Genomic DNA, 13,135 nt, shown 5'->3' with positions numbered 1-13,135 from the left:
TCCAGACCTACTCTAAGTATGTCTATCTTATAGAGGCTTTGTAGACTAATGCATAGCATGGAGTTATGGTTGGTTCCTTAACAGTTATGGCTTCATCGGCTATGTCATGTGTATATATTTTGGGCGTACCTATGTTGTTATTTTATCATTGTATCTTATGTGTATACTTGTTAGAGCTTCATGATTATCTTAGCTAAACGCATGGTAGGTACAGTGCATGTCCATCTCAATGGGATTTGTGGTGTGACACGATCCACCCAAAACTCCAACCAAATCAGACACTCATTTTCCCCTTCCTTGTTCCAGCAACAAATTAGCCCCTTGCCCTTTTCAACTTTTTATATTTTAAGGTGTTTGCACTCAATATCAGAGCAGCAAGCCAGAACTCTAACTCCGGCAAAACTCAATGAACAACCAGCAATCAAGAGCTCCAAGCTCCGACAGAACAACAGCTCAACAATACAACCATATCCAGTTGGAAAATGCTCACATTGGTGACCCTTATCCATTTTGTATAATTTATGTATCTTTTGTATTTGTTTGTGTTATTGTTTAATGAACATTTTTTTATTATTGTTTGAAATTTTTATATTTTGTTCCTTATTTTTTTAATTATTTTTGACAAGATAGGTTGGGTTGTTCTATTATTGTTCTTATTATGATTGTTAGTTTCACCGTGTATTTCATATAGTGTCTCTTTATTTTGATACTGTTTTCTCTATATGTTGACTAATTCCATTGTCATTTTAGTTTATTGCTATTGTTGCTCTATTTTTTATCATCTCCTATTGTTTTTATCATTATTGTTAAATCTATTTTGATTGTTTCTCAATGGACTGTTGCTTTGTTAATTTTTTTTATGGAGAAAGGTCTAAAATGCCCCTCAAGCATTTGAATTGGTACAAAATTACGCTCCATCCACCTATTGGCCCTAAAATACTCCTGACGTCCACCTTTCGGCTCAAAAATACCCTCGATGTTAATCCTTTGACTCATATTTGCCCTTATTTTTAATTGCTCCCTTAAAGAAAAATTATTAAATATTTATTTATTATATTGCTTAATGTGATTGGTCCAAATTTAATCTCTTCTCAAATAAATAATAAAAATGATATTTTTAAAAATTCTTTTTTTCTATAAAATCACCTATGATTCATATTTTGACCTGATACACTTGAAAATAATATTGAAAAAACAATTAACCTCAAATAAATAATAAAAATGATATTTTTAAAAATTCTTTTTTTCTATAAAATCACCTATGATTCATATTTTGACCTGATACACTTGAAAATAATATTGAAAAAACAATTAACTTCATGATATCTTCCTATTGACCTATTTTAAATCGACCCCAATTTATTATAACGTAATTCAACTCATAAATGGGGATCCAACTAAAATCCACACTTACCCCAACTGATTGTCCATCTAAAAAAATTATATTTTTCATTAATATAAAATTTTCTCTCAATTATCCAAATGTCTTGTTCATTTTCTTTTTTATTCCTTTTTGTAATCTCGTATTCTTAATTAGGATATCCGAGACTCAAACTTTAAATGAACTCACATATTTATATTCTTTTAATTAGTATTATTGTCATGATGGGATTAGGGTGAGGATAAGAGAAATGATTATTTTTATTCTTTTATTTTTAATTTTGGGTACACACAAAAGAAAAACATAATATTTGTATGTATTTGTTTAATTAAGTCATCTTTTACTGAACTAATTATTTCTATATGAATGCATCGTTATTTTCCTCTCTTTTTTTTTCTCTTGTTTGTCATAAATTAAATTTAAAATGGTGCACAAGATCCAAATAGAAAAAAAGATGAAATAGATAAGAAGTGAAGGGCCGAGGAGGGAGAACTGTAGAGAGTAGATGCCTAACCTTTTTATAATTTTAAATTTACTACGAAATTCAAAATCAAGTCAATCATGTGAGCTTTTATATTAAGTAATTACAAATTACTTTAATGGAAAAGGTCTTAAAATGCCCTTAAACCATGCGATTTGGTACAATATTATTCTCCATCCACCTAATGAGTATGATCTGTTAGACATAAGGGTATTTTTGAGCCGAAAGTTGGACGTCAAGGGTATTTTAGGGCCGATAGGTGGATGGAGGGTAATTTTGGTCCAATTCAAATACTTGAGAGGCATTTTAGGCCCTTCTCTGATTTTTTTACTATTTTATTTCTTGTCAATTTTGTTGATGTAACTTTCACTATTAAATATTGTTCATTATGTTTCAATTATTTTGTGTTTTGAATTGATCCAAGTTACTACTTTATATCAGTTATTGTTCAATGTTTTAGAATGATATTTTATTTATTTTATTATAATATCAAATGTATTTGGATACAAGTTAAATGACCAATGAAAAAATCTATCCGTCGGTTATCGAGGTCTCCTCATTTTAAAAGACGAAAAATTTAGTGTGAGTTCATATTCTTTATATGTTAAAATTAGCCGATGAAGAAATTATCGTCGATTTCCAAGGTCACCCATGTTCATAAGACGTATTTTTTATTTTTAAGTTATTATTTGATTCATTCATATTAATTCATATTTATTTATTATTAATACTTTTACTAAGCGTCTTTACAGGTACTCAAAGTTGCTTTCCGAGAAAACTATTCGAATGGAGTTCGAATGATATTTTTTATTCATTATTATGTATATTATTGATGTTAGGCAAACCTTAGGTCGTTTTCTCATATTATTTTTTAGGTATATTGCATTTTTATATACTTGTATATTATTTTTATATCCTCCTCAATTTGAAAAAATAAATTCAGTCGGGACCCATAGTTGTGGATTTTGAAGGATTTCTAATACCTTCTGTTCAAAATCACTTGAACCCTTAGCTAGAATCTATTAGTTTCGTATACATTTTTTATTAATTAATTAAATGGTTTCCTATTTTTCCTAAAATTAGGTGGCGACTCTCTTAAAATTATTCTTTTGTTCTTTTTAAATTGATTGTTTTTTTGTGAATCACCACGACGTTGCATCTAAGAGATGTCAACAACAGTTTGAGATTACATATAAAATTTGGATTTGCTTCCTCAATTATTGTTGAAAGCACGGGTGGAAATTTTATTTTTTTATTTATATACTATCCTGTAAGTTCCATTATGGTAATTGCAGTTTGGTTTTTGAATTTCAAGACTAAAGAAGATTTAGGATTTTGCTACTCAATTATGTTGTAAGCATGAACTGAAGGTTTTGGTTTTCTAGTTTGTACTGCTATGGTACCATCATATTAATTTTTGAATTTTTTTAGACAAACATTGTTAGGCTTGTGCTATCGAATAATGTTGAAAGTGCAAATGAAAGTTGTCGTCTAGTTATCTTAGTGTTATGTATTATTCTTTTAATTTCAGGTATACTTTAAAGATTGAAATGAGAGATATTTTGGGCTTACACTAGTCGATTATGTTGAGAGAAGATATGGAATTATCTTTTAGTTCATTAGTATTGTGTTGCTTTCATTACAGTAATTTCTGATTAATTTTAAAACTTACTAGATAAGGTTTAGTCTATCGCTACTCAATAGATAAAAAGAATGAATGGAGGTTGTAGTCGTTTAGTTTGACTATGTTATGTAGTTTTTCATTATGACATTTAAGTTCAATGTTGTTATTTCAAGAATCTATGGAATTTTTAGGGTGTGCTACCCAATTATAGTTGAAAGCGTGAGTTAAGTTATATCTTTCAGTTTGGCTACTGTGCTATAATTTTAATTATGCTAATTTTTGGTTAATATTGAATTGATGACTTTGAAAATGTAAAAGATTTCAATTTGCTTGTTGGAGATGGTCCCTTAAATGTTTGTAAATTATGTAATTTACAATAGCAAGTGGTAGAATTTGATTCATTATTGCATTTTGTTTCCACCCATCTGATCCAATCTCGTCCACTAATGTTTGGACAAATGTGAAACACTCATCATTATGCGCATCCTATTGGCGAAGAATATGTTGTGGGATTCTTTTTTTGTCTTTATATCTCCTTCTGTGGAATTCTTGGGAAACATTTTTTGTACTTAACACTTTATTTGAAGAACATATTGTTTCATGATGTATCATTGGTATCATATTGTGTTGTATTGTATTGTATTGTATCGTTTAGTATTGCACAATATTGTTTTGATGAGTACATTGTTTGGATTGTATCATTTTTCGTCATACATTAGCAATTCGAAGGATAAATAGAAAAGTAGTATATGATGTTGAGCTATCATAATGTAGGGTAAATGATAAAAATATTATTATCATGTAATAAGCAAAACCAAAATGAGAAAAAGAAATAAGGTATATGGGAGAAAACCAGTATGTCGTAATTTTAATTACTCCTTTGGATCACATAGAAAATTATTTACTAACACATCATGGTGTATTCTTTTCTACTCACATAGTCACACTTGCCAGTAAAAATATGACTACTCCATGCATACCACTAATGATGTGATCATACCAAATCGGTCCTTACATAAAATACACTACAAGAAATAGGTCTTAGACGACATTTAGTGTGGATCCTATGTTTTTCAACAAAAGTTATATTTTCTATGACGAAATATAAAATTGCCACAAAATTTAAACATTTAGGGTGTGTTTGGAAAGCCACAAGATCATTGGAATTTGTGTAATTACTAGGATAGTAATTATTTTTAGTTATTTCGTTTAAGGAAAGAGTCGCCATTTATTTATTTTTTAAAGAAAACTTAGAGATTTCAAAAGATTTAAAATAGAAAATCAATTGAAGTTCCAAAGAGGAGTTTGGGGTTCACATTTACACTTCAAGAAAGAAATTTAAAGCATTTGAAGTGTCCGCTAACATGGGTTATCCGACGATTTAAAATATTTGGCTAAACATTAAAGAATGTAGGGTTTATAAATAACTAATACGAGAATAACGCATCCTTAGGGAATTTGAATTAAGTTAACCTTTGAGATTTATTATCAAATAAGCAAGTAATAATTAAAAAAATTAATAAATATAATAAAGAGAGAGAAATATTGGGCCCAAGTCTGGTTTTTGTCCGTTTGAATCAATACTTGGGCATAATTTCTGATTTTGGGCTTTGGCCCATTTTTCTGTCCTAATTTAAAGATCCCGCTGAAACTGAAATTGGCCTCAACCCATTTATTTTTCAAAGATCAACTACTCTAATCCATTGGACTATTGCACTTGGCCTATTGGCCCAATTTCACTGTGTATATCAGTTGTATCACATTATATACTGTTGTATATCAGCGCCCGAAAACCTATAAATCTGATGTATCCAGTATGTATACTGCCCCCTTTTGGACTTTCAAATACTTGTATTAAATTTCTTGTATGTAAATTTCCATTGTTGTTCCTCGCTTCCATTAACCTGGTTGACTCGACAAAAGGTAGAGTTGGCCTTTGACCCAATGAAAAGATGCAAGAAGAGGAGATAAGAGTCTATGGTTAACTCGGGGAAGATTTTACGTGCAACAAAACGAGGATAAGAATTACCATCCAAAAATAATAAGTGTAATAATGTGTCTAAGAAATTTATCAGATCAACTCATAAGCTAATATATAGCAAATAAACTCGACTGAACTCATCAGTGAAGCTCCATGGAAAGGAGTACAAGTTCACAAAGGTACTAAGTAACCCAAATCATGTTGATGCTCAAAATATTGATTACTTTAGCTACTTATTCCAAACAAATTCAACAGAAAGTTATATCCTAGATGGTATAAACAAATTGGTATTCACTTAATGCATCACATGATGATAGTCCACAATCGCACTAATGACAAGCTTTGAATTATGAATTATAGCGTATAAAGTAGATCTATTCTCTACCTCAACTCGAAAGTTAAGAATCCAAATACAACTGATGAAACCATAAGTCAAAATAGATCACCTTTAGGCAAATTATAGCCATAGTAAACTCCGAACTTCACAAAGGAAAAAACACAGAAAAACCAATAGAAGACAATAAACCCAATCATAAATTTGAGTATTACAAGTGATTAGTATTATAAACCAAAGGAATCCAAACAACTTCCACGTTCTAAGCAACAAAAATAGTGAAATATTATCCAAACCGAAACAAGACTGGAACACAAAAGAAGTTGAGGCATGTTGTGAATGAATTGATTTAACTTTGAATTGTTACAAACTTACCAATCTATGATTACATTTACACCACTTCAAAAAAAGCGAGATGAACAGTGAAGAAATCATATGACATCACAAATACACTCACAACCGGAAACAAATGAGTGTTAAAACATTTGGAACAAAGCAGATTAATTCATTTTGCAGGTACGCATTGAATCAATCAATCTCCCAAACTACCACCAAAATACAGAAAGAACTCCATTTATAGTTCAACTAACTAGTAACAACTCCATTTAACATCGAATGAGTTGCTGCCTCAATGCACCTAAACAGTCAAACTTCACAACACTGTAACTACATATATTTAATCAAATCATGATCAATTTAAACATATAAACAACTAATACATTATACTCCAACTAAACTTATTTTAACTAACCAAACCACTAAGGAAAAGATGACTTTCGATTCATGCTAACTGCAAGAAGCCAACAGATAGCATCATTATTCACAGTGAACAAATGATACCTGAATAACAAAGAGTTACCAAAAAAGCAGGATGTGAATATATAATTTAAGTTTAAAAAAATATTAGTCGACTCAAAATAATACATTCACGAGAAAATCAAAGTTTAACATCATTTTGAAACCCACAAAAATCACCTAAAACTAATAGAAAATACAACATGTTGAAATATTCAAAATGTATTAAGGCATAACAAACTATTTCAGACATTGACAAAACAACACACATAATTTTAGAAGAGAGAATGAGAAGAGAGAGTGAGAGATGAAAGCGAGAATATTATGGAGGAAGGAGGTTACCTTTTTTGAAGAAGCTTTTTTGGGACAACGACGAAACGATTCCACCACCTATGAGCTGAGAATTTCGATGAACTCGAAAGTGAGATGAACCGAACAAGAGAGTGCAACTAAGACCCGAACTAGTTCTCCTCTCTGTTTTGAGTGTATTTCTTATATACTTCTATATCTATTCCCGTTTCCAACCCCTTTTGTGAGTTGTTCTCTTTGTAGGTAAGTTGTGGCTAACCTTAAAAAATAAAGAGAAGATGGCTTTATATAGAGGAAATATTAGGTCGAATTGAGGGAGGAAAACGGATGAAAGAATTTAATAAGGATAAAATTTGAAATTCAAAATTCGAAATTCCTCTTTCAAGGACAAAGAATGTACCAATTGATTCCAAACCTCAACAAATCGGAATGGAGAGGAGGAGAGGTGTATGGCTTTGATTGATTCAATCTCCCTTGAAGTTCGACATGGTGAAATTTCTCGCGAGCAAGGATGAGGGACATGGCTACACCTTCTTTACGAGCGTACTGTTGTAGGAGTTGTCGAGGCAAATGAGGAAGACGACGTATTATTGTACGCGATTGGAATTGTGTCTCACACCCTGTGTTTTTATGTCATTGCCGTTGTTGTATTCACATTGTGTGATTGATGAACACTTGTGAGTGTTACTGTTGTGAAGACGTCGTGTCCTCTATGAACATTTGAAGTTTTGGAATTATCGATTTGTAGCAGACTTAGTGTGCATAGATGTTGTTGTTGCCGTTTGGAATTGTGTATTGTCGCTGCTTGTTGTACGCATTGTAAATGTTTGAGTTGAATGTGGATTGGGTGTTATAGGAATTGGGTTGGTGGGGTTGGCCCAATTTTGGTGTTTGAATGGTTTGGAGGTGAGGCAAGAGAGGGGTTAGATTTGTAATTAAGGAAAAAGCCAAATAAATTAACAATTTAGCCAAATGAAGATAAGATTGTAGCCAAATTGAGTTGGTTTGGTGAATACAAATTTTAATAGAATAAATTAATATAATTAACTATGAGCTTCTTAATCTTAATGAAATAAAATAGTTAACCTAAATATAAACTTATTGACTCAAAATTATAACCATAATTTAAACTACACTAATTTAATGAAATATTTAACTAAAAATATAAAATATTTTGAGATGATTTTCAAATGTTTATAAAATTTACTTATTATATACAAAACTAGTGTTGACACCCAATTTTGGACCTCCACAATATACAATAGATTAATCATCGAGTTTTTTCAATTTCAACCGATTTAAAATAATTAGTTTTATAAAATTTCAAAAAATAATTTGCAAGTTATTTTAAATACTTTTGTCACTTTTTATAATTTTTAAATAATATATATTTTTTATATAATTATTATATTTTATGAATATTCAAAAATCGTCTCAAAAAGATTTTAGTTTGATGTAAATATTTGGGTAATTACTCTAGTTAATCAATACTTTATATATTTTGAATTAATTAGTTTAATTAAGCTAATAATTTTATTTCGTTCAGATTAAGAAGCTTGTTAATCAATCAATATTAATTCGTCTTATTTATTTTTTTGTCACGACCCAAAACGAGTCATGAGTGTCACCCACACTTAACCTCTTAGGTGGGCGAACCAAGGAATCCAAACTCCAACATGTATTAATTGTTAAACTTACGAAATACAAACCATAATGTAGAAGCTCAATCTTATTAAGGTAAGAAACACAAAGCCACTAAAGTTTACTCTATGTCATTCCCAAAACCTGAAAGTCATCACATCAAGGACATCTAATCTTCAAATACTAAGTCTAAGAGTATCACACACCAAAATAAAAGAACAAAGTAGTTTGTCCGAAAACTTAGGACATCATGCCTTGAATGAGAGAATCCAACACGAGCTAGAAAGAATAGTTCACCCTGGAACCTGAGGTGTTGAAGACTAGCTAGAGCTGAGTGCAAGTCGAAGTCGTTGGTACACTCGTTGCACTCCACAAAAGGAAAACAAAGAAAAACACAAGTAGGGCTCAGTACAGGGCAACAGGTACTGAGTAGATATCATCGGCCGACCCAAAATAGTAACTAATATGTATAAAGTAATAGTATAAAATCAACTATAGCATTTAGCAGGTGATAAGCAACAAACAACATGAACAAGTGACAATGAAAGCAAGTACGCAATCAATCACAATATCAAGCACACACACGAGGACGCATGCCTCCACATCAAGCTCATTTAGAAAATGGGCTCTCTGAGATTGAGTGCATTAAGTTAATTCAATATGTTTTTCTTTAATGTCACTGTGTCGGAACGTGACACCCGATCCAATAATATTGTGTCGGAACGTGACACCCAATCCAAAAATACTTTGTCGGAGCGTGAAACCCGATCCAATAATACCCTGTTGAAATGTGATTCTCAATCCAACAATATCATGTCGGAACGTGACACCCGATCCAAAAATACCGTGTCAGAACATGACACCTGATACAAATATATCGTTAATTCATTTGTCATTCTTTTTCATCACTTTCCACTTCCTTAACAATATTTCATTAAGCCTTCTTTATTCAAGGCATCACTTTAATATAATAAGGTTCAAGATAATAAATTTCACGGTCTTAGGATTTCAGACCAATCACAAACAACATATAGATTATTCAAACCACACAACCAAGTACATAGAGAAATTCACAATATCACTCATTGACTATCAGTCACTATTAAGAGTCTATCTATCACACATAATAAACCATAACATACCTCCACCGAATAACCGAAGTCAAATAATCTACTTTTCCAATACTTTTCCAATACTTTTCCTTTCTCAATGCCTCTGAACCTTTCCTATATATCAAGTATATATGCATAATTTGTAAGATAACGAATCCATAGAAACCCATATTCTTATATATCTAGCCTATACTCAATAACTCATTCAAATCTATAGACAATTTCCTAAAGTTAAAGCCTAAGGAAAGTCTTAATTCCTCCAATTATCATAACTTTAATGATATTGAATTAATACAATACACCTAATATTTAATTAACTATCTCAATTTATCAAGATTTGGTTTATAATATGATAATAAAATTATAATGTATAAAATTGAAGCCACTGGTGCAAAACCAGTGGCAACCCCCATGGATTCAATTGTCAAATTCCTTCCAGTTATTAGCACCTCACGGCTAATAATTGAAGACATCAATTTGTCTCCCAAAAGTCAACCAGTAATCACTTAATTAACCCACCTTCCATTCATATCCAACCATTATATTATTCCCTCAAAGTTCAAATACGCCGTGACTTAGTTCTTAACTTTTCCAATTCAATTTATCTAATTTTCTTTCACAACCCACATTATACTAATAATAAAACAAATATGACATAAATCAATATATAGACTAGATGTGTGATTACCTGATAAAGATTGCGACTACGGCAGCTCTCGTTGTCTACGGGTAAATCCTCTTCTCCATTTGTTTTTAATTAGTTAGGGCAATAATTGTGGGTTAATAAGTTAATAAATTAATAAATATTAAGTACCACTAATTTCTTTTTACACATGGGTCCTGTGGTAAGAGTATTAAATAAATTATGAACTTGGCTCACTAACCATCAACTAATAAAAATTAATTATTTATTAAATACCTATCAACTAACTAATCGTAGTTAAACGAATAGTTCAAAATTTTAATTTAAAATTTATGGGAAGGTTCTTTTATGAAAGAAATAAGTCTTGTGTTAAAAACGACCTAACGAGTCGTTACATTAGATACCAATTTACCCACCATTCGTCCCAAACGGTCAAAAGAAAGGTGAGGATAAGAAAGGGTACCTGTCTCAACGATTCCTTCAGAATATTAGTACTCAAGGTCTCATCTTAAAAGCATCAAACCAAACAATTTGAGATCTATGCCTTGTCTCATACAATGCCTCAAATGGGGTCATCTCAATACTCGAATGATAACTATTGTTGTATGTATACTCAACTAACAATAGAACTATTCCCAATAACCACCAAAGTTAATCGTGCACACGTCTGCAACATGTTATCAAGGTCTTTGACACAATTATCAGGACAAATCTTTTCTCACTGAACCATGATAAAAACCTGAATCAATATTGGCTACAACCAGGAGTGAACTTGAATCAACCACCACACACTCATAATGCACAAACCATCATAAATCTTATTAAGATTTCCTTCTCATAACATAAACTTTTCACGAGCTTAAGTTATAAAAATTTGATCATTAGACATCAGGTACTCATTAAGGGAGAATCAAACTTATCTAACCTAAAGAAGGAAATGATCAAGTAACCACCATCGAACGATATACCCAAGAATACAAAATGATGTAATTCTCACAAGAAGAATCACAAACAACAACGGAAATTGAAAATACAAGAAAGTAAGATAAATAGATAGACACAAAAAGAGGAAACAAAGAACAACCTAAGGGTATATTAAACCCAAATACCTCAATTCGTTGATCCAACAAGATGCACCTAACTCTTACAATGACCTCAAGGGAATAAATATCCCAAGCAACCAACATTTCTAAACAAGGTTCAACAAAAGCTTATACCAAGCTTTCAAACACTCACACAAGGAGTTTCAGGTTTATAACCACAATATTCATATCAGTCTCCCAAAAATGAACCCCTAAAGACCTATTTATATTTTTAGGAATTATTACATAGATGGGCCCAAAAGTGACCCGAAAATGGCCAATGGGCGACCCAAGTCGGGATCACCTAATGAATCGGTGATCTGCCTAATGGGTTGGGCGAGGAACCGTGTGTGGCTCCTGCTCTTGGTACCTACTGTAACTTTCGGCGGTCTTGGGTGTCAATGGGTGATGCGCCAAATGTTTTCCAGCTCGCCGAATGAGCAGTCTTTCGTTGTAGCTCCTTGGGCCAGTTGGCAATCATGGAACTCTCACCAAAGGGTCTTGGAGAGTTGCCGAAGTGGCTAACATCTTGCAGAATGGACCAACACCTTCACTTGATCCTCCTTGCTTCGTTAGGCCTCCCACGCTCCAAGCTATCATCCAAGCATGGTGCTGCTCAACTGGGAGGTCCTTCAAAGTGTGTAGGTTCCCATGCAAGGCATGGAACCCCCTCCTGGTCATCCATATATGCCCAAGAGCCTCCATCCTTGTAAACGACCCATCAATACGTTGAAGTTCGTGAATGGATGACCTTGAGGCAATCTGGATTGCATCATTCTCCCCTTCTTGAAAAGGATTCGTCCATGAATCCATACCTTGCAAAACCATAGGGGAAGCAAACAAGAACAAGATCCTCATGGCATGAGGGTTAGCGTTAGCAATAACAAAATCACCACCATGCCAAAGATGCACAAATTTAACATATAACCAAGCATCAAAATGATCAACAAAGAGTCTGTAACACATCAAAGCAAGAGATACTTGGCTACTTGAAAAACATTGACAGAGGGGTAGAGCTAAGGAACCAATACACTTAAACAACTTCATATGTAAGCCCTCATTGGTTCCACATTCAAACAAGCACAAGGCCGCTCTTATGTCAAGCAACAGATGACACTTGTCATCTTGACCAAGCATCACTTCACAAGTGCCACAAGTCAAATTACTACCAGGGTCAAATGGAAAGGAAATCCATCAGATTGGATTGAGTATCCCTCTTTTTTCCCGATTGGCACCCTCATCTTCTAACAACATACTCCACTCAACAGCATGAGCATCATCATATGTAAACAAGTAATAGAGACAGGTGTCTCTCAAATCAACTTCCTCTAGAGTGTTTTCATGGGTATGACTATGAATAGGCTCAAAAGAACTGGTCATACCATTAAGAACCGAAACACACCAAGAAGAAGAGGTAATGGGAAAACAAGCACCACCTTCATCCTCATCACATTCCTTCTCCCCAAGTGTACTCTCATCTTCCAAGATGATATTTCCATCTTTGGGAGGGAAAGCTTCACTTAGTGGGTTACTATAACAAGTATAGCTATCAAGAACTATACTGCTCTCATTATTCACACCACTAGGTACATCACTAGGAGTGATTTCATCATCTTCAAGTAAGATATTGTACTTAAAGAGGGAATGATCAATCATCATGGAAGAATTAGAACATGCAAGTTCACCCTCAAAAAGACACATATCATTTTTCGAAGCATTTTCAAGCACATGATCTTTATGAGCAAAGCAAGC

This window comes from Solanum tuberosum, unplaced genomic scaffold (genome assembly GCF_000226075.1).
Source record: "Solanum tuberosum cultivar DM 1-3 516 R44 unplaced genomic scaffold, SolTub_3.0 scf00002, whole genome shotgun sequence".
NCBI lineage: Eukaryota > Viridiplantae > Streptophyta > Magnoliopsida > Solanales > Solanaceae > Solanum > Solanum tuberosum.
This window is presented reverse-complemented; position numbering follows the sequence as displayed.